This window comes from Pseudorca crassidens, chromosome 15 (assembly GCF_039906515.1).
Source record: "Pseudorca crassidens isolate mPseCra1 chromosome 15, mPseCra1.hap1, whole genome shotgun sequence".
Lineage (NCBI taxonomy): Eukaryota > Metazoa > Chordata > Mammalia > Artiodactyla > Delphinidae > Pseudorca > Pseudorca crassidens.
The window spans coordinates 11,436,414-11,455,993 of record NC_090310.1 but is presented as its reverse complement, the minus strand read 5'-3'; the positions used below and the strand labels follow the sequence as shown (position 1 = coordinate 11,455,993).

Sequence of the window (19,580 nt, the reverse complement as noted above, 5' to 3'; positions counted from 1 at the left end):
ATTTTGAGCATTTAGTTATAAGGATAAGGATAGTGGTAAAAATAATAGGGGAAAGAACTAAAAGAAAAGCAAAAAAATCCACTTATTCTGAAAGCAGTTTTAATTTTGGTAAATATACTTTCAAAATGGAAGAGGTCTCTACGTCCGTGTATACATAGAGACATAAAATTATACACACACACACGTACATAAACACACACACACATATATACCTGTGTGCACACAATTTTATGCAAATGGAATAATATTCAAATAATATTCATGGTGTCATATAACCTTTTTAAAAAATATAAATCATTCGACTTATTTAAACTAAAAAAACAGTTCACCCATTTCTTCCACCCTCCCACCCCCTACCTCTGGCGACCACCAATCTGTTCTCTGTATCATGAGCTTGTTCTTTGTTTTTTCTTATAATCTTTTAAAATCAACACTATGTCATGAATATCTTCTGAGAAAAGTGTATAGCTCTCCACCACTATTTGAAAAGCCAACAGTAGTCCACTGTACAGACTTACTATAGTTTAACTTGTCCCCACTGATGGACATTTAGGTTGTTGTTTGTTTGTAGCCTGTAAGGTGGCAGTTGTGCCCTGAAGATGGTAATAATGATGTCCTTAGAAAGTGAAATCTAAAAACTAGACTCAATAACAGCCTAGGGTGTTCAGTTGTGCCCTGCTCCCTTCAGCTGGACAACTCTGCCTTTAACCAGGAAGCAAGGATGCAGTATAAATAAGCCCTCAGCTACCTTGATTCATCCACAGCCTTTGTCATGAGCCCACTGAATTCATTCCACATTTCTGTCCAGTTCCAGCCTCTGTCTGATGTCCTGGGCTCCTGACCTTCCTCATTCTCTGTCTGGCGGTTCCCTTTCTCGTGATAATATTCCTTTAGTAAACACATGGCCCTCCTTGGTGTCAACTTGCATAGGCTCCTGGCTTTCAGCAACTCCAGATCCATCCAGCATGAGCTCACATGGCCAGTATTTCTATTAGGTTTGCCCAGCCTCAAAGAAAGGGAGCCACCAATAAGAAAACCATAAGCATTGTGGTAATGGTGGAATCATTCCATATCACTGAAGAAAATGTCCCAGACACTTTATGGCTAATAGCAGACTTTTCAGTGGACTTCTGGTCCAGTCTTTCTGCTATGAACAGCTACCAAAGGGAATGGCCCTTAACACGAATATAATGATAAAAGGCAAAAAGATGATATATATATATTTTTTGATGAATTACTATTTTAATATGTAAAATATTAAGCACAAATGAAAAACTAAAATGTTATCCATCAAATATTTGTACCCAAGGTCTAGCAAAATATGAGAGATAGGTTGAACTGAAGTAATCCCCACTTCAAGGATGGTGTTCAAAGGTATCACTCCGCTAGGAGAGTTGCTCCACACTCCTGACCCTTGATCCCTGATTGGGATCCCTGGCTCCAGACACCCAACACTGCTTCGCCTTATTTTATTGTCTCTCAGAATGCCCTAGAATGGCTTTCTTTGCTTCCCCCAGAATCTCTGTTATCAGCCCCTCCTATTCTCGGGGTCTCCGACTCTTGGATTTTGGATTTTGTTTAGTTATTCATTCATTCATTCATTCTGCACTGCGTGTGGCTTGTGGGATCTTAGTTCTCTAACCAGGGATTGAACCTGGGCCCTCGGCAGTGAGAGCGCCGAGTCCTAACCACTGGACCACCAGGGAATTCCCTGGATTCTATTTAAAGTTGCTATTATTATACTGTGTAGGCCCTTACTTAAAACTGTAGACTCTCAAATTCCTATACTTTCTTTTTTTTTTTTTAGGCATATATATTTTTTTTCACACACACACACTGTATTTTATTTTTACAAGAGATAAATAAACTGACACCGAGCATTGTAAATGCATGACCACAACAAAAGCAACAATGATTGCAATTACCGAACACGTAACACACTCATACTATGTCATAATATTGACATTCAGTCCAGGAATCCTCCACAAAAGGTGATATATTTTTAAAAGTATAAAAAAGATGTATAGCTGATTCACTTTGATATACAGCACAAACTAACACACCATTGTAAAGCAATTATACTCCAATAAAGATGTTAACAAAAAAAGTATAAAAAAGAGCTATTGGAATTTAGAATAGGAGAAATGTGCCGGTCTCTGATTCATAACAAGGGGCTGCAGAAGTCTCAACTCTTGTGGGAAAATGTTTCTAAAAGGATATCTTCCGTATAAAAATTAGATGAAAATATATCTTAACAAGAGCTAGGACTGGAAGTTCTCCAAATTGTCTTCTACTCACTAGGTTGGTGATGCTGAATTCTCAGAGCTTATATCTGCTGTAAAATGGGACTGACAATATCTGGTTCATAGAGTATTCTTACGGTAATAAGGATTCCCTAAGATAATATCAAAGGGCTTTGTAAGAGATGGTCTTCTCACTACTGCTGTTATAAATATTCTTAAAAACCATAACCTCAGAGTAGCTTCCATTTTGTTTTTCACATTGCAGGTGTTCAATACTTATTGAATTACTATGCTAAATAATGTAGAAGTATCCAGTTATTAAGGAAATTCCTTTATTCAAAATTTCTTTACCCTCAGACTGGATGACAAGTCTAATGTTCCCAATACAAATGTTCATAATAGCCAAAAGGTGGAAAAAACCCAAATCAACTGATCAACCAATAAGTAAAATGTGGAATATCCATAGAATGGAATATTATTCAGCAATAAAAAGGACTAGAGTGTTGCTACATGCTACAACACGAAGACCCTCAAAAACATTGTGCTAAGTGAAAGAGGCCAATCATAAAAGACCACATACTATGTGATTCCATCCATATGAAATATCCAGAACAGGGAAATCAATCGGTAGACACAGAAAGTAGATCAGTGTCTACTTAGGACGTGATAGCTAAAAGGTACAGGGTTTCTTTACACGCTGGTGAAATGTTCTAAAATCAACCGCAGTGATGGTTGTAGATAATCTGTGAACATGCTAAAAACCATTGAGTTGCACACTTTACATGGGTGAACTGTGTGGTATATGAATTAAACATCAATAAAGCTGTCCCCCCCCCAAAAAAAAAGGTTCTTTAAAGACCCAGCTAAGCCACTTACAAAGTTTAGGCAGAGAGAAGTCTATTTCAGCTCATATCCTAAAAAATAAACTGGAAGAGAAACTCCTCCTGAAAAGAGGCAACCCTATGGTGTATGGGGCTGCCATGTCCTCTCCAATCCTGTCTGAACCAGCTGGGTACTATGCAGCTGACCACCAATAAAACCAAGCCAGGAACACTCAACTCCATTTGTCAGTGACCTGGGACACAATCCCATGGCTACCTCACTTGCTCTCAATCTCTGGAATGTTCTAGGTCTGGCTTCTAGGTCCAATAGTGCATGGTTCTTATTGCATTCAGAAACTGAAAGTCTCTGACTCAGGCAACCTTGTACATTCCTGGGAGTTGCAACCTCTAGAGGGATGTTGAATGTTGGGGTGGGGCTGAGGCCAGGGCCAGTGGAGGGTGGGGTCTGATCTACCATCACCTCCAATAGTATTCGTGTTGTCCACTTTTCTCATTGTTGCTTTTGCTATAGTTTACTGAGATAGTCACAGAAGGGTCTGTTGGCTTCCCACTTTCTTTTAATGGTGCTTGAGTTCCTTTTTTTTTTTTTAACATCTTTATTGGAGTATAACTGCTTTACAATGGTGTGTTAGTTTCTGCTTTATATTTATAACAAAGTGAATCAGCTGTACATATACATATGTCCCCATATCTCCTCCCTCTTGCATCTCCCTCCCTCCGACCCTCCCTATCCCACCCCTCTAGGTGGTCACAAAGCACCGTGCTGATCTCCCTGTGCTATGTGGCTGCTTCCCACTAGCTATCTGTTTTACATTTGGTAGTGAATATATGTCCATGCCACTCTCTCACTTCGTCCCAGCTTACCCTTCCCCTCCCTGAGTCCTCAAGTCCATTTTCTATGTCTGCGTCTTTATCCTGTCCTGCCCCTGGGTTCTTCAGAACCTTTTTTTTTTTTTTGCGGTACGCGGGCCTCTCACTGTTGTGGCCTCTCCCGTTGCCGAGCACAGGCTCCGGACGCGCAGGCTCAGCGGCCATGGCTCACGGGCCCAGCTGCTCCGCAGCATGTGGGATCTTCCCGGACCGGGGCACGAACCCGTGTCCCCTGCATCGGCAGGCAGACTCTCAACCACTGTGCCACCAGGGAAGCCCTTTTTTTTTTTTTTTTTTTTTTTTTTTTTAATGATTCCATATATATGTGTTAGCATATGGTATTTGTTTTTCTCTTTCTGACTTACTACGCTCTGTGATGCTTGAGTTTTTCTTTTTGTGAAATAGGGTATTTGGAACCCACAGATTGCTTTTCTCTATGCAGGTCTATTGACCCTACAGTTACTGGAAATTTATCTCAGATTTCTATGACATCACATACATTTTGGAAGAAAATACAAAAAGAAGATATCAGAGGCTGCTGCCTGATGCTTCTTCATTGCATTTCTTAATATCAATATCAATGTTCTGAAGTGTTCTGTAGTTCTAAGGCAATGCTGTTCATTCATTTTTTATTTGCATTTGGACAGGGCTTAGAGAACAAATTTACACGTACGTTTAACATTGGCTCTTTAAGATTTGGAATTCAAATGATCTGAACTCGATGCAATATTCGTATAATGCAACCACTGCACACTTTATATTTTTCAGAGGGCTTTACAAACATGATCTCATGAGAAAGAGAGCTGGACCAAGAATCAGGAGTCTTGGGTTCTGGGACTGGCTCTCCCGCCAACCAGAGGTGGCACCTTGGGAGATCCACATACTCTTCTTGGACCTTAGTTTTCCAGTTCATAAAATGGGTGAGTGGACTTGATGATCTCTGAGATACCTTGTATATAAGATATTTTGTGATTCTGTGTTCATCACTGATGGTCATTTTGATTTAGCACAGAGAATTAGAGAATTAGTGTCAAAGTTTTATCATTGCTCTATATTCTTAGTTTTTCAAGATTAGAATTCCAAATATTCCTCTTAGGTGGTTTACTTACAACTAAAATGGAGTGCTACGAGTTGACGTAGGGTACTTTGCTATGGCCCAGGTCAAAGCCAAGTTTAAATCAGAGTGGTGGTTTTCACACTTGACTGTGTAACAGAATCACCTGAGGGCTTGTTAAAACACAGGTTACCAGGCCTCATTCCCAGAGTTTCTGGTGGTGCTGGTGCTACTGGTCCAAGGACCACAGTTTGAGAACTACTGAGCTAGAGGTATGTTAGCCCAGTGAGATTGCTTTGTTTTGCCTCTGTTGCTACAGAAAAGCTAAGAGTGTTCCCACGTATTTAAAGAAAAGGGATTAGTTTGTCTTGGACACCTCCTCCTCTCCGTTTCATTTTTTCTGATTAATTTCTATATGATGTAAGTCTTCCTGGCCTGGGTATAGAGTTTGCATTATAGGGGCTGAGGCTGGGATGAATGGACTATCTTAAGCAAAATAGCCAAGAACTAAGGAGACAGAGAAGTCATAGTATTAATAGTTGAATAAACGAGAGTTGTATCTTCCACGATCAAGAAAAGCAGTGTTGATAAGGAGGGAAAGCAGGGAAAATCTGTATAACCGTATGTACTAGTGATTCTGTTCTGAAAAATGTGGCAGACTTGTTCACCAAAATGTCTCCTTCTCTTTTTCTTGAGTACATAGCTGGACTGCACTTCCAGCTTTCCTCGTGGCTAGATGTGGTCATGGATTAGTTGTGTTCAGTGACATGTGAGTGGATGTGATTTGTGCAGCTCTAGAAAGTAGTCTGGAGATTTGTATAAGAGACTGTGCCTCTTCCCTGTTCCCTTTCTCCTCCTCCATCTTCTGGATGGAAATCCATGGAGTCTGAGTCCCTGAGTCACCACCTGGAGGAGAGCTGCCTGATGACATTCAGGAACTCTGGAATTTTTACATGAGTTAGATATATATATCTACTGTATTTGAGCTCTCATAAACTTTTGGGTCTATTTTTTACTGCATCCACATCCTAATCAATAAGCATATATTCCATTATTTCTCAATATTAGAGGACCAAGCTGTGGGGATGGGAGAAAACAAAAGTTAGGACCAGATAAATGCATATCAGATCCTAAATATGAGCTGAGAGCTATACTAACCAATGTTCCCATTAGAGTTAGATGAAGAAGGGGATCTCCTGGCACTTAGGGGGCTTGTGAGTAGAACCCACATAAATTCACACTAAAATCTATTGAGAGATCCCAATTATACTCTTCTGTTTTCAAGATGAGAATATTATAAAAATTAACATAGGCTAGTTGGAAAATATGCCACAGAATAAGGAAAGGGGACCATCTCTCAGTGTACTGAGTGGAGAAATATAGTTCTGGAAATATTTACTGCAAGAACAAAAAGAACTTTTTAGAAACTATTTGTTGACCACAATAGTTGCAAGAAGGCATGACCTTGATTAAAGAAGAAGCAAAACAATAAGACAAAATGTAAGAGGTGAAGGTTCTAATGGGATGAGATTCAGATTTAACAAACTGAGGCAGAAAGGGAGAAAGAAGCACTAAAAGGAGAAATCAGTGAAACTGATACGAGTGCCAAGATGAAAATTCCCAGGCAAACTTGAGAAGCTCTCTCAGAGCTCAGGGGAAAAGAACTAATAGATAAAAGCAAGAAGAATTTGACAGATTTGGAGGGCATGAAACAAAGATTAAACTTAGGAATTATAGAGATTTCTGAGGAAAGAAACAGAACAAATGGAATAAAATGTAAAGATCGAAAGTATGTTGAAGGAATCTATATGAATTTGAAAAAAACATCTGAATTTAAAGATTGAAATGGCTTGCTATGTTCCAGGCAACACACACACACACACACACACACACACACACACACACACACACACACACTCGCTCATATCCTGGCCATTAAAAAAAATTCTAAGAATTAAAATCAGCCACTTGGGACTTCCCTGGTGGCACAGTGGTTAAGAATCCACCTGCCAATTTAGGGGACACGGGTTCAAGCCCTGGTCTGGGAAGACCCCACCTGCCACGGAGCAACTAAGCCCACGCACCACAACTACTGAGCCTGTGCTCTAGAGCCCGCAAGCCACAACTACTGAGCCCGCGTGCCACAACTACTGAAGCCCACGCACCTAGAGCCCATGCTCTGCAACCTAGAGCCCGTGTTCTGCAACAAGAGAAGCCACCGCAATGAGAAGCCTGTGTACTGCAGCGAAGAGTAGCACCCGCTCACCGCAACTAGAGAAAGCCTGCACACAGCAACGAAGACCCAACACAGCCAAAAATAAAAAATACAAATAAATAAATAAATTTATATTAAAAAAATAAAATCAGCCACTCAAAATTATTTACGTATCCAGGCAGAAAAAAAAAATCAGTTTTACCACAAGAGAACAAAAATTCAGACTTCGACTCTTTTTTTTTTTTTTTTTTTTTGCGGTACGCGGGCCTCTCATTGTTGTGGCCTCTCCCGTTGCGGAGCACAGGCTCCGGACGCGCAGGCTCAGCGGCCATGGCTCACGGGCACAGCCGCTCCGCGGCACGTGGGACCTTCCCGGACCAGGGCACGAACCCATGTCCCCTGCATCGGCAGGCGGACTCTCAACCACTGTGCCACCAGGGAATCCCCAGACTTCTACTCTTTAAGCTTAAATGATAAAAGATGATGGAATAACATCTACTGGTTTTATAGGGAAATTGTTTATATCCATGGTTTTTGAACCAGGCTAAATTTTCGTTTATGGTTGAAGGTAGAAGCAAACTATTCTAGGAACTGTAAGGACCTAGGACATTTACCAACTATTTGCCCTTTGTGGGAAAACTTTTTCCAGAAGACATTGTCTAATTGCCAGAGCTGAATCAATATTATAAGTTCAAAAAAGTCAGTGATCTGATAGCCTTTGTATAAAAAATGATCTTTGAGCTTCTACACTATCCTCTATTCAGCCTACTGGCCTGGAGTGGGTGCTGCGTCCTGGTGTCTGTAGCGGACTCACCTTGCTCAGCCACATCCCTGGGCAGCCCATCTAGCTCTCTACTCTGTATTTCTGCCATCCAGGAACCCAGAGCAGCTCAGGAGAGCCACACCTCAAGGTGTCCTCCCTCCCTGATTGATGCTCTGCAGCCACATAGACACGACTGTGCCCCAAGATGGTGCAAGAGAAGCCTCAGAGGCATGTTTTGAAGTCCTAGATGAAGAATGAGACCTAGGGTCTCTCTGCTGTAGACTGAATGTTTGCATCCCCCAAATTCATATTTTGAAAACTAATCCCTAGTGTGGTGGTATTTGGAGGCGGGGCTTTGGGGAGATGATTGGGTCATGAGGGTGAATCCATCATGAATGGGATGAAAGCCCTTATAAAAGAGACCCCAGAGAGCTCCCTTGTCCCTTCTAGCATGGGGACACCACCTGTCAGGGCCACCACCTGTCAGGGCCACCTGTGAACCAGGAAGCAGGTTCTCATCAGACACGGAATCTGCCAGAGCGTTGATCTAGACTTCCCAGTCTCCAGCACTGTGAGAAATAGTTTCTGTTGTTTGTAAGCCACCCAATCTATGGTATTTTTCTTACAGCAGCCTGAATGCACTAAGACAGTCTCCTTTGCTCTCCATAGTACCTTCATCCACCTAAATACCTGCCCCTCTCAGGCTGAAGAGGGGAAAATGGGCACACCTACGTGGGAGGGTGGAATTTCCCCCTTCCTCTTTCTAGCTGGACCTCTCTTAAATACATACCTTTAATCTAGATCATAAAAACAGTTGGTTTGGGATGTTTGGGGCCAGGGAGATTAGAGAAATTTAGACAAACTTTCTTTAGATAATGCCTGGGATTGCAAGGTATTATCTGCTACAAAATCCTAGTTTTGAATTCTAGAAGCTTAACTTTAGTTTCCTTCTATGCTTTCTTTCTCTAATAAACCCCTCCAGGTAGCTGGGCATTAGGGGCTGATGAGGGCTGACTAGGATGAAGGCTATTCATAGAAAAAGACAAAACGTTACTATGTTACCTTTATATCAGATGATCCCAATTTATATATTTTTGTATAATATGTAAATACGTTATGTGTAAATACATAAAATTCAACAAGTTATGAACCATGATTATTTCTGAGTAGTAGTATAATAGGTAATTTTTTCTTTATATTAGCCTGAAATTTTATTTTTCTAAGCTCACTATAATGCTCATGCATTGCTTCTGTCATAAAAACAATAACTGTTGCTTAAAAATATTGTAAAAATAGGAACTGTAGGGACTTACAATAGCCAAAACAGACTACGTGACAACATTCAAAATCGTGATAATAAATTTTAGGACAGAAATGTAAGATTCAATATAGTAACAAATCTGTATACTTAAGGGTCAAAATATAATTTAACTTTAAAAAAATCAAATGTGCTTATTTTTAATTAATCATAGTGTTTAGGTGGAAAAATCCACTCACTTGGTCATATGTTGCCGTGGCTTTTATAGTACTTATCATACCAATACGTGAAGTAATAGAAGTGACATATTTGATATAAATGGGCATTGTTTTGTCAGTATGCATAGTCTTCCCTGAAACTGATCTGATAGCTTGCTTCTCCTTCTTACCGAGTGCTAATTCTGGCAGGAACAAGCCAGAATTCTGTTCCAAAACCTGGCTTTCATCACCTATTTCTCTCTCTTCAAAGGAGAGAAATGGAAAGGGTGTTATAAAACAGGAACCATAGCTTGTTCACCAGGCTATGAATGAATCACCAAGTGATGAATCATACCAGGGCCACTGATGGTGCCCTAAATCATGAGAGCAGCCTGTCAAGGGGAACCCCATGGGGAACCCCATGGGAGCTTTAGAACTGGCACCACTCATCCATCTCCTTCAGGGCGCCTTCGTGGGCCCATGTGCTCATGTGACAAGTGATATTTTGGGATAAGGAACTCCTGGGGTTCTTATCGTAAGCTTCTCTGACTAATTAGAAAGGAGTCAGTCCCCTGCCTTTCCCTGGAGCTGTGTTACTAGTGTGAGGTGCTAGAAATGGATGTCTACATTTATGTCATTCCAACTCCAGCCCAGCTGTTTAGAATAAGCAGCCAGCTCTCGGCAGGCTTCTCTGCTCTTCTCCCGGAACTAACAAAAGGTCAGCTGAGCAGTACATCAAGAGTGCTCTTCCTGAAAACGTCTCGATTACGAAAATAGAAATGACATTCCATGTAGAGTGCTGACATGTCACTGAGTGATAATCCCACCTTGCCAGATCCCCGTGCGGAGCGATCAGACTGCCTCGCTGGTTCCTTCTTCCTATTTTCTAGGGTTGCATCCTGACTCCTGTGATACGTGTTAGGATAGAATTTTCTAGAATCACCTGGCTTTCTCTCTGGCAGTTCCACTGTCTCAGTTCAGTGTCTGTCTTAAAATGGACTTAGCTGTCGACCAGCGGCCTTAGTTTGATGCTCTCCTCACTGCTGGACTTTCTGTTAACTCTCTTCTTCAACCAATTTTCTTAGCTCAGTTTGAACTTGAAGTTGTCATCCACCCCACCATTTGAGCTTGGGCAGAGCAGTAAACAGAGCACCCAACAAACTTGTTCAAAAGTCATGCTCTTAGGTAGAGTGTGGGCTATTTTCAAAACAGACTGCCTAAATTCAGTCAAGCAACCAGCAACCAGGCAGTTACTAACTGGTGGGTTGTGATCCAGCCATCAGAAGTGTGATATCTTTCAAAGCCGCCTGTGTGTGTAGACGTGGCAGGAGTTCCTATCAACTGACATCCTTATGATCACGCCTCTTCATCGGCACATCAGTACTGGGTACCCTTAGTTTTCTCATGCTTTGCTAGTATGTTTCCTTAAGGAATTAATTTATTCTAATTAATTTTAAGGCATGATATTCCTCCATTAAACCTGATCCCACTTCGAAAAAGATATGTTCTTTTGGCGTCATAGAATTATATAGGAGCAAGAAATTTCAATGACCTTCTGGGTCTGGGAACTGGAAATACAATTTTCAGTGAAATCCTACTATTCCTCCTCTTCTTCCTTCTTTTTCTTGTCATTCTCCTCCTTCTTCCATTATCCCTCCAGGACCTCAATATGTATCACTGCTAATATAGATTCCAGAGGTGAAAGCCTTGCCTGGAATGGGGTAAGAACACTCCTTCCCCCTTTCTGCTTTAATTATAAATATGTGAATCACAGTCCTAGGAAAACACATGGGGAAAGAAAAGAAATATATAGAGAAGGAGGAAAAATGCCTGGCCAGATGTCCCCCAGCCTCCCAAGGCATCCACCAGACAAGTTAATAACTTAAGACAATGTCTGACAGGCTGATATTTCCAGCTTGCGTTCCTGAAAGATATTTTGGGACCCAAAATATTGCAGTGCCTCCCTGCCGTGTGAAATTCTAAAAGGAGATGCAGAAAAGCAAAGAGGAATGCTTAGAAAAAGGACTATTTCTGATTTTGTCAATACAGTTCAGGGGTCATAGAAGTTGTTGATTTAAAGAATCTAAGACTTGCTCTGTGGGCTCAGTTCTCAGGGAGAAATTTGCTAGCTGGACTTAATCACTACCTTCAACTTTAGTGACTTCCCACAGTGGACACTTGCTCCTTAATTTTATTTCTCTTAAGACTCACTTGGCCTTTTATGTTCTTGTGGCCCTTTGATGGGTTGAGTTATGTTAACTCCTGTGGATTTGCTTCCTAGACCCCAACCCAGTGGGAGGAGATGTCATACCTCTGACCTCTGTCTCACCCGGTGCTGGGACCCCTCGTCTTCTATATCCTCTTTTTCTCCCCTTGGCGCATCCCGGGTGGTTCAAGCACAGCACAACGTCTTCTTTTTTTTTTTTAATTGAGGTAGATTTGATTTACAATGTTGTGTCAATCTCTGCTGTACAGCAAGGTGACTCAGTTACATACATATAGACATTCTTTTTTAAATATTCTCTTCCATTATGGTTTATCCCTGGAGATTGGATAATAGTTCCCTGTGCTATAGATAGGACCTTGTTGTTTATCCATTCTACATGTAATAGTTTGCATCTACCAACCCCAAACTCCCAGTCCATCCCTCTCCCCGCCACAACCTTGGCAACCACAAGTCTGATCTCTATGTCTGGGAGTCTGTTTCTGTTTTGTACCTAGGTTCATTTGTGTCATATTTTAGATTCCACATATAAGTGATATCATACGGTATTTGTCTTTCTCTTTCTGACTTACTTCACTTAGTATGATAATCTCCACTTGCATCCATGTTGTTACAAATGGCATTATTTTGTTCTTTTTTATGGCTGAGTATATATACACCACATCTTCTTTATCCAATTATCTGTCAATGGACATTTAGGTTGTTTCCAATGTCTTGGCTATTGTGAATAGCGCTGCTATGAACATAGGGGTGCATGTATCTTTTTGAATTATAGTTTTATCTGGGTATATGCCCAGGAGTGGGATTGCTGGATCATGTGGTAATTCTATTTTTAGTTTTCTGAGGAACCTCCATGCTGTTTTCCACAGTGGCTGAACCAACTTACATTCCCACCAACAGTGTAGGTGTCCCTTTTCTCCACACCCTCTCCAGCATTTGCTGTTTGCAGACTTTTTGATGATGGCTTTTCTGACCGGCGTGAGGTGGTACCTCTTTTGATTTGCATTTAAGCATAGCGTCTTCTTGGTAGCCATTAATGGGATCCTGAGTTGCCCACAGCAGCAGCTACCATGGGTCCTCTATACACTGACCTTGATGTCAGCATTTGTTCCATGAGTGCTACAACTGTTATGTTAGGGTCTTCACGTAGTGGCCTGGGCCCTTTTGCTTTCTCACAACCCCTACTCTCATGGAATACATTCCACTAGAGCCATAGGACAGGGCTTATAGGGCCACTGTCTGCCTCTTTGGAGCTCCAGGTCTTGCTGCTCCTGCTTTCCATCACAGGGAAGGAGCTCTGGTGTGGGTGAGAAGAACTCCTCAGTCTTAGTTAAAGAGGCAGAATAACATCGATTCAGAGGAATGCTGGCTACCACTCAGCAACGAGAAAGATGTGGAGACAGGGGACCAGGCAACCCAGAAGGGCCATTCCTTAGAGTGAGTTATGATGCGTTTGCAGTTTTCAGTGACTTGCTGTGTTATTCGCCTGGATCTGAGAAACCCTGTTCTCCAGAGGCTGATGATGGTGCTCCCAGGGCAGTGGTTTACTTTCCTGCACAGCATCTGTTTTACATCCTGCTATCCGTGAATGTGTGTAGTTGGCTATTTGCCTGCACTTGCCTCTCTCTCCTTCTCCCCCTCCTCCCGATAGCTTTTCTCTTTGGAAGAACCAGATCATTTCTCTCCCCGAACAGGTCTTTCCAGGGAGGAAAACGCCGAACAATACCAAATGTGGCCTTTGGTTTGTGTATTTCCTGATCCCCCGCCACCCCGCACCGGGGAACCTGGGCAGAGCAGGGCCTCTGGAAGCTCTTCCCATTTTGTGGACACAGCCCTGAATTCCAGCCTTTCCAGAAGGGCTTCAAGTCACCTTTGTGACAGTGGTTAGTGTTATGGTCAACTTGGGCGGCTTCAGGTGTGACTCCTAGAGCTGTGAGCTCCAGGTTTTTCCCTCCCTGCCTTCCCTAACCTCCCCACAATCCCTTCTGCCTTCATTTCTAATTGGAAAAATAGGGGAGGGAGGTGTGGTTAAAGCAGAGATACTAAAATAGGTCAGGCCATCATGCAGGTTCCAAAATAAACATCATTAATGCCAAATCACTGAACCATACAGCCCAAGCTGACAGTACCTCTTCTCCCTGCTGCTTCTGACTTGGGATTTTAAAGAAACAGTGAAAGGACTTAAAAAAGAACCTTCCCAAAAGGGAGGCAGTTTTGGGGTGAGTTGGGGAGAAGATGGGATAAGAGAAATGAGGAAAGACCCTGCCATAGCAAGATTTAAGTGCAAACCAGAATTTGCCCTTTATAATCCAGGTTGCTATTTTTGGTTATCAGTGTGGGGTATGGAGGGGACCAGAATGGGGAGGCAGAAACGTATTCTTGCCCCAGTGCAGGTCTGAACTTTATGAGGGTGGAACGGTAAGCACACAACATAGGGTTTTATGCATCAGCACAACTTTGTGTCAGATTGTTCTCAGCCGGTATCTTGTAGGGGCCACGTGAATATGAATGGCCCTGTTGTTCTGGAGGTTGAATTGCAGTTACCGAGATGTGATAGGAAACGTGGTCTTAATGCTGCCCAGTAAAACGGTATTCCTCCACCTGTGTGTGGCACCTATGGTCCATTTAGTTTCATATACACAAAGTAATCTCTTTGGTAGTCAAACTCCCATAAGCCCCCCAGAAAACAGGGAAGCAAGAACTCTGTTGCCTAGCAACCAATGGATCATTACAACACTAGATAAATCGAATCAATATTGCTCTAAATATTGAACCTTCAGATGATGAAAAAACCCTCAGAGCCATGTCCGTAACTCCTTGGCTCTCCTTTCCTAGACTCAGCAGCTGAGTGGGACCAGCTTGCATTTTGACAATCTCCAGGGTCCTACAGGGAGGGAGAGGACAGTGTGCTGAGTTCCACAGCACAGCCCATCAGGAGTGATTCCAGAAAGGGGATTCCTAAAGGCTGAATCCCTGGAGTTTGGAGCCTCCTGTCCACCTGGCAGCACTGGCTGGCCTGGAGTGAAGTCACGGTCCTGAGTTCCTAACTTACTGGCATCTGGTCAGGGCTCATTAAAGTTAAAGAGACCAAGGTCACTCTGCCAACAGTTTCTTCGAAAGAGCTCCAGCGAGCAGTCAGGGCACTCCATGGTCAGTCCTCTCATTAGCCCCTGACCCCCAGGTCCTCCCCCTCCCTCTCCTCACCAAGCCCCAGCTGTGGACTGTGCCGTCTCTGTCTGCCAGCACCCCTCAGATTGCCACTCTTGGGGCTTCTTTTCCCTTAAAGTCTCTTTTCATCTATTTTAAGGCAACCCTCACATTACAAGTTTGCCCAGGCCCCGACACCTTGATAGGAACCAGCCCAGTTTGGGAGAACTTTGAACAACATCCAGCTGCCTCGGTTTTCTAACTAGTGATTTTTCTTCCTGGAAATAACACTGTGCCCTATTCCTAGAAACAGTTTCCTGTCAGAATATTCTTTCTGAATAGGCTATAATAGGTACTCTTTTAGAAGCTTCCTTTGGGAGCCCCAACTTTAGGCTTCTGTCACAGTGCTGTTGGACGCACTCATTTTTTCACATGTAAACTTGAGGGTTGACCTTGGTGAGTTACTGAGGTGTAGAAGAAGAAAACTAACATGAACCCTGCCACATGCCAGGTGCTGCACAGGTGCTTTAACTGGGGCTGCTCATTTAAGCCCTGTGATATCCATATGAGGTCGAGCTTTTATTTCCATTTTACAGATGGGGAAACTGAGGCTTAACAAGGTTATAGGAACTTACCTTTAAGAGAGAGTTGCAGTGTTCTAACAGGTGGTAATTCCAGCCTTCTCTCTGACCTTTGTGTGGTCACTGAGAGGTATATGGCTGGGCAATGGGCCCTTTCTTTTTTTTTTTTTAACGTCTTTATTGGAGTATAATTGCTTTAAAATGATGTGTTAGTTTCTGCTTTATAACAAAGTGAATCAGCTATACATATACATATGTCCCCATATCTCCTCCCTCTTGCGTCTCCCTCCCACCCTCCCTATCCCACCCCTCTAGGTGGTCACAAAGCACCAAGCTGATCTCCCTGTGCTATGTGGCCGCTTCCCACTAGCTATCTATTTTACATTTGGTAGTGTATATATGTCCATGCCACTCTCTCATTTCGTCCCAGCTTACCCTTCCCTCTCCCCGTGTCTTCAAGTCCATTCTCTACGTCTGCGTCTTTATTCATGTCCTACCCCTAGGTTCTTCAGAACCATTGTTTTTTTTTTTTTTAGATTCCATATATATATGTGTTAGCATATGGTATTTGTTTTTCTCTTTCTGACTTACTTCACTCTGTATGACAGACTCTAGGTCCATCCACCTCACTACAAATAACTCAATTTTATTTCTTTTTATGGCTGAGTAACATTCCATTGTATATATGTGCCACATCTTCTTTATCCATTCATCTGTCGATGGACACTTAGGTTGCTTCCATGTCCTGGCTATTGTAAATAGAGCTGCAGTGAACATTGCGGTACATGACTCTTTTTGCATTATGGTTTTCTCAGGGTATATGCCCAGTAGTGGGATTGCTGGGTCATATGGTAGTTCTATTTGTAGTTTTTTAAGGAACCTCCATACTGTTCTCCATAGTGGCTGTATCAATTTACATTCCCACCAACAGTGCAAGAGGGTTCCCTTTTCTCCACACCCTCTCCAGCATTTATTGTTTCTAGATTTTTTGATGATGGCCATTCTGACTGGTGTGAGATGATATCTCATTGTAGTTTTGATTTGCATTTCTCTAATGATTAATTATGTTGAGCATTCTTTCATGTGTTTGTTGGCAGTCTGTATATCTTCTTTGGAGAAATGTCTATTTAGGTCTTCTGCCCATTTTTGGATTGGGCTGTTTTTTTTTTGATATTGAGCTGCATGAGCTGCTTGTAAATTTTGGAGATGAATCCTTTGTCAGTTGCTTCATTTGAAAATATTTTCTCCCATTCTGAGGGTTGTCTTTTGGTCTTGTTTATGGTTTCCTTTGCTGTGCAAAAGCTTTTAAGTTTCATTAGGTCCCATTTATTTATTTTTGTTTTTATTTCCATTTCTCTAGGAGGTGGGTCAAAAAGGATCTTGCTGTGATTTATGTCATAGAGTGTTCTGCCTGTGTTTTCCTCTAAGGGTTTGATAGTGTCTGGCCTTCCATTTAGGTCTTTAATCCATTTTGAGTTTATTTTTGTGTATGGTGTTAGGGAGTGTTCTAATTTCATTCTTGTACATGTAGCTGTCCAGTTTTCCCAGCACCACTTATTGAAGAGGCTTTTTCTCCATTGTATATTCTTGCCTCCTTTATCAAAAATAAGGTGACCATGTGTGCATGGGTTTATCTCTGGGCTTTCTAATGGACCCTTTCTTATTTCCAATGACCATATGGTGCCATTTCTTTTAAATCGAAGTATATTTGATGTATAATATTATATGTTACAGGTATACAATATTGTGAGTCACAAATTTTAAAGGTTATACTCCGTTTATAGCTATTATAAAATATTGGCTATATTCACCGTGTTGTACAGTATACCCTTGTAGCTTATTTTATACCTAATAGTTCGTACCTGTTAATCCCCTACCTCTATATTGCCCCTCCCCCCTTCCCTCTCCTCACTGGTAACCACTAGTTTGTTCCCTATATCGGTGAGTCTGCTTCTTTTTTGATATATTCGCCATACAGTGCCATATTTAAAGAGGAGATGAAGGATAGAAATTAACACTTTCTGTACAATAATGTGCAGGATGGTCTCCAACATGCAAGAGAACCTCTCAAATTATGAGACAGGGTGGGACAGGAGAATATATTTGTTTTCCTTCTGGATTTCAGCAGTGCTAGCTCTAATAATTCATGTAGGTCCTTGGGATGTGTGTATGCCTGTAGAACCCAACATTTACCTCCAAGACAATTCAGGCAGGTCCCCCTTTTCATTATTCTCTTGATGCTTTGTTCTCCATTATATTATCCCTCAAGCTTGGATTAAATTGTCCTCACAAATGTGGGGGTGAATCAGGAGACTTAAAACATTGGAGGAGGAAACTGAACACTGTCCAGTATAATTTTCCCTATAGCCCAGCAGGCTCTCCACAGGGGTCCTTCTCCCCACACTGGTCCCCTCCCTTCAGGACCCTTTTATCAAGCATCCCATTCTTCCCGTCTCCATGGAGCACATCTCCATCTACCTCCTGGGAAATCTATCTCCCTATCCTCAGGGAAATCTCTGAATCTCAAGATCCATTACTCTCTCCATCCCACTCCAACGGTACATTTATCCTCATCTGAGTCATTAAATTAATGGTAACACCCTGGGCAGGGTGGGTGAGGATGTGCAGCAGGGAAATTATTGCTTTTCCCAAGTCCCCAAACAGGGTACTTGGCAGGGCTGGGAGGCCTCCATATCTTCTCTCTCCCAGCAGACTGAGTTCTGCTGTCCCAGGGCAGAAAAACTACAGAAACCTACCCAGGTCTCAGGCCAGGTGATGCCATAAGACCCCACCAAGTGTTCTGTGCATGCATCCTCCCCGGACTGGCCTCTGAGTCACTTAATTGTCACCATCATAACCACTATTTGTAGTTCTGCTCCTACAGGCCAGGCCCTGTGCAGTGTGTTATTGTATTTGCTCTCCTAATAACACTGCAAGTTAGATTTCATTAACACCCTTTTACAGAGAGGAAGTGGAAGCAGAGAACGATCATGCAGTTTGCCCAAGGACACCCAGCAAATGGGTGTCCTTTTTAAATGAGTGTGATTTGAAATGAGTTCTGTCTGAAGTCAAGGCTCTCGTGCCTGTTCTGAAGAGTTGACTTTGCTTTGCAGAAGCTGGTGGGAGGAGAGGGCTTACAGGAAATGCTCTGGGAGCACAAGAGGGACCCAGGAGGTGACTGGCAGAATATTGCCTTCACCTGGGAAATCAGGTGACCTGGATTTTAGTCCCAGTTTTATTCAAATTTATTTGAATAAACTCCCAGCTTCTTTTTCAGCATCTGTAACATGAAGGAAGAAGGTTCAGTGACCTTCCAGCTCTTGGAATCCAGTTCAGTCCAGTGGCCAGAGTTCTGAATCCCCTGGAGGCAAAACTTAGGAACTGGATCCAAACCAGCGCAGCCTTTAAATGTCTGTCCTTCCAGACTTCACTGGAAATGAATAAAAGACATAAGTAATCTTTGCATGCATCGCCACTGCCAGGGGACCACAGAACTGAGTGACTGAGGTCTCTTCCTGCCTAGAATGAAATCCTTCAGTCACTGTTTCCTTGGCTGTGATTTCTTTACATGTGAATAAAAGTCTCTGTAGGAAGGTATTTCTGGTTTTAAAGAAGCCTGAATCTATAAAACAAATCGATTGTTTAGATACTATGAATGTTTATGTTATAAAGGCATTCTGAAGAATTCCTCTTTTTGTGCCATTCTACAATTATTATTATTAACAAATCAAGTAATGGAAAGATAGTTAAAAATTAGGGATTGAGAAACAGGACCAACGTATAACCAATCTACTGATTCACCTTATTCATAGCTCACCTTATAAAAGTTAGGATGATGTGGGACTTCCCTGGCGGTCCAGTGGTTAAGACTCTGTGCTTCCAATGCAAGGGGCACCTGTCCGATCTCTGGTTGCGGAACTAAGATCCTGCATGCTATGCAGCACGGCCAAAAAAATTAAAAAAAAAAAAGTTAGGATGATGTATGTTTGAGATAACACTCATTCCCATATAGACCCTTTGCCTCCCTTAGATGTGTTTCTTCTTTTGAAAATGCCCTTGCTTAGATCTATCAAAATCCTACCTATCCATTCCCATTCTCACTTTTAATCATGTAATGTTTTGCATTATCAACCAGCTATGCCGAGTGTGTTTGTGCAAATTGATTCCATTACTACATTTTTCTTTA

At 42.1% G+C, this 19,580-nt stretch overlaps 1 non-coding gene across 1 annotated transcript; it reads right to left on the bottom strand.

Annotated features, from left to right (window-relative positions):
• Nucleotides 1–1,633: 1,633 nt before the first annotated feature.
• TRNAE-CUC (transfer RNA glutamic acid (anticodon CUC)) lies at nt 1,634–1,706 on the bottom strand. The gene has a single exon. It is a non-coding gene; the product is annotated as a tRNA-Glu (tRNA).
• Nucleotides 1,707–19,580: the final 17,874 nt, after the last annotated feature.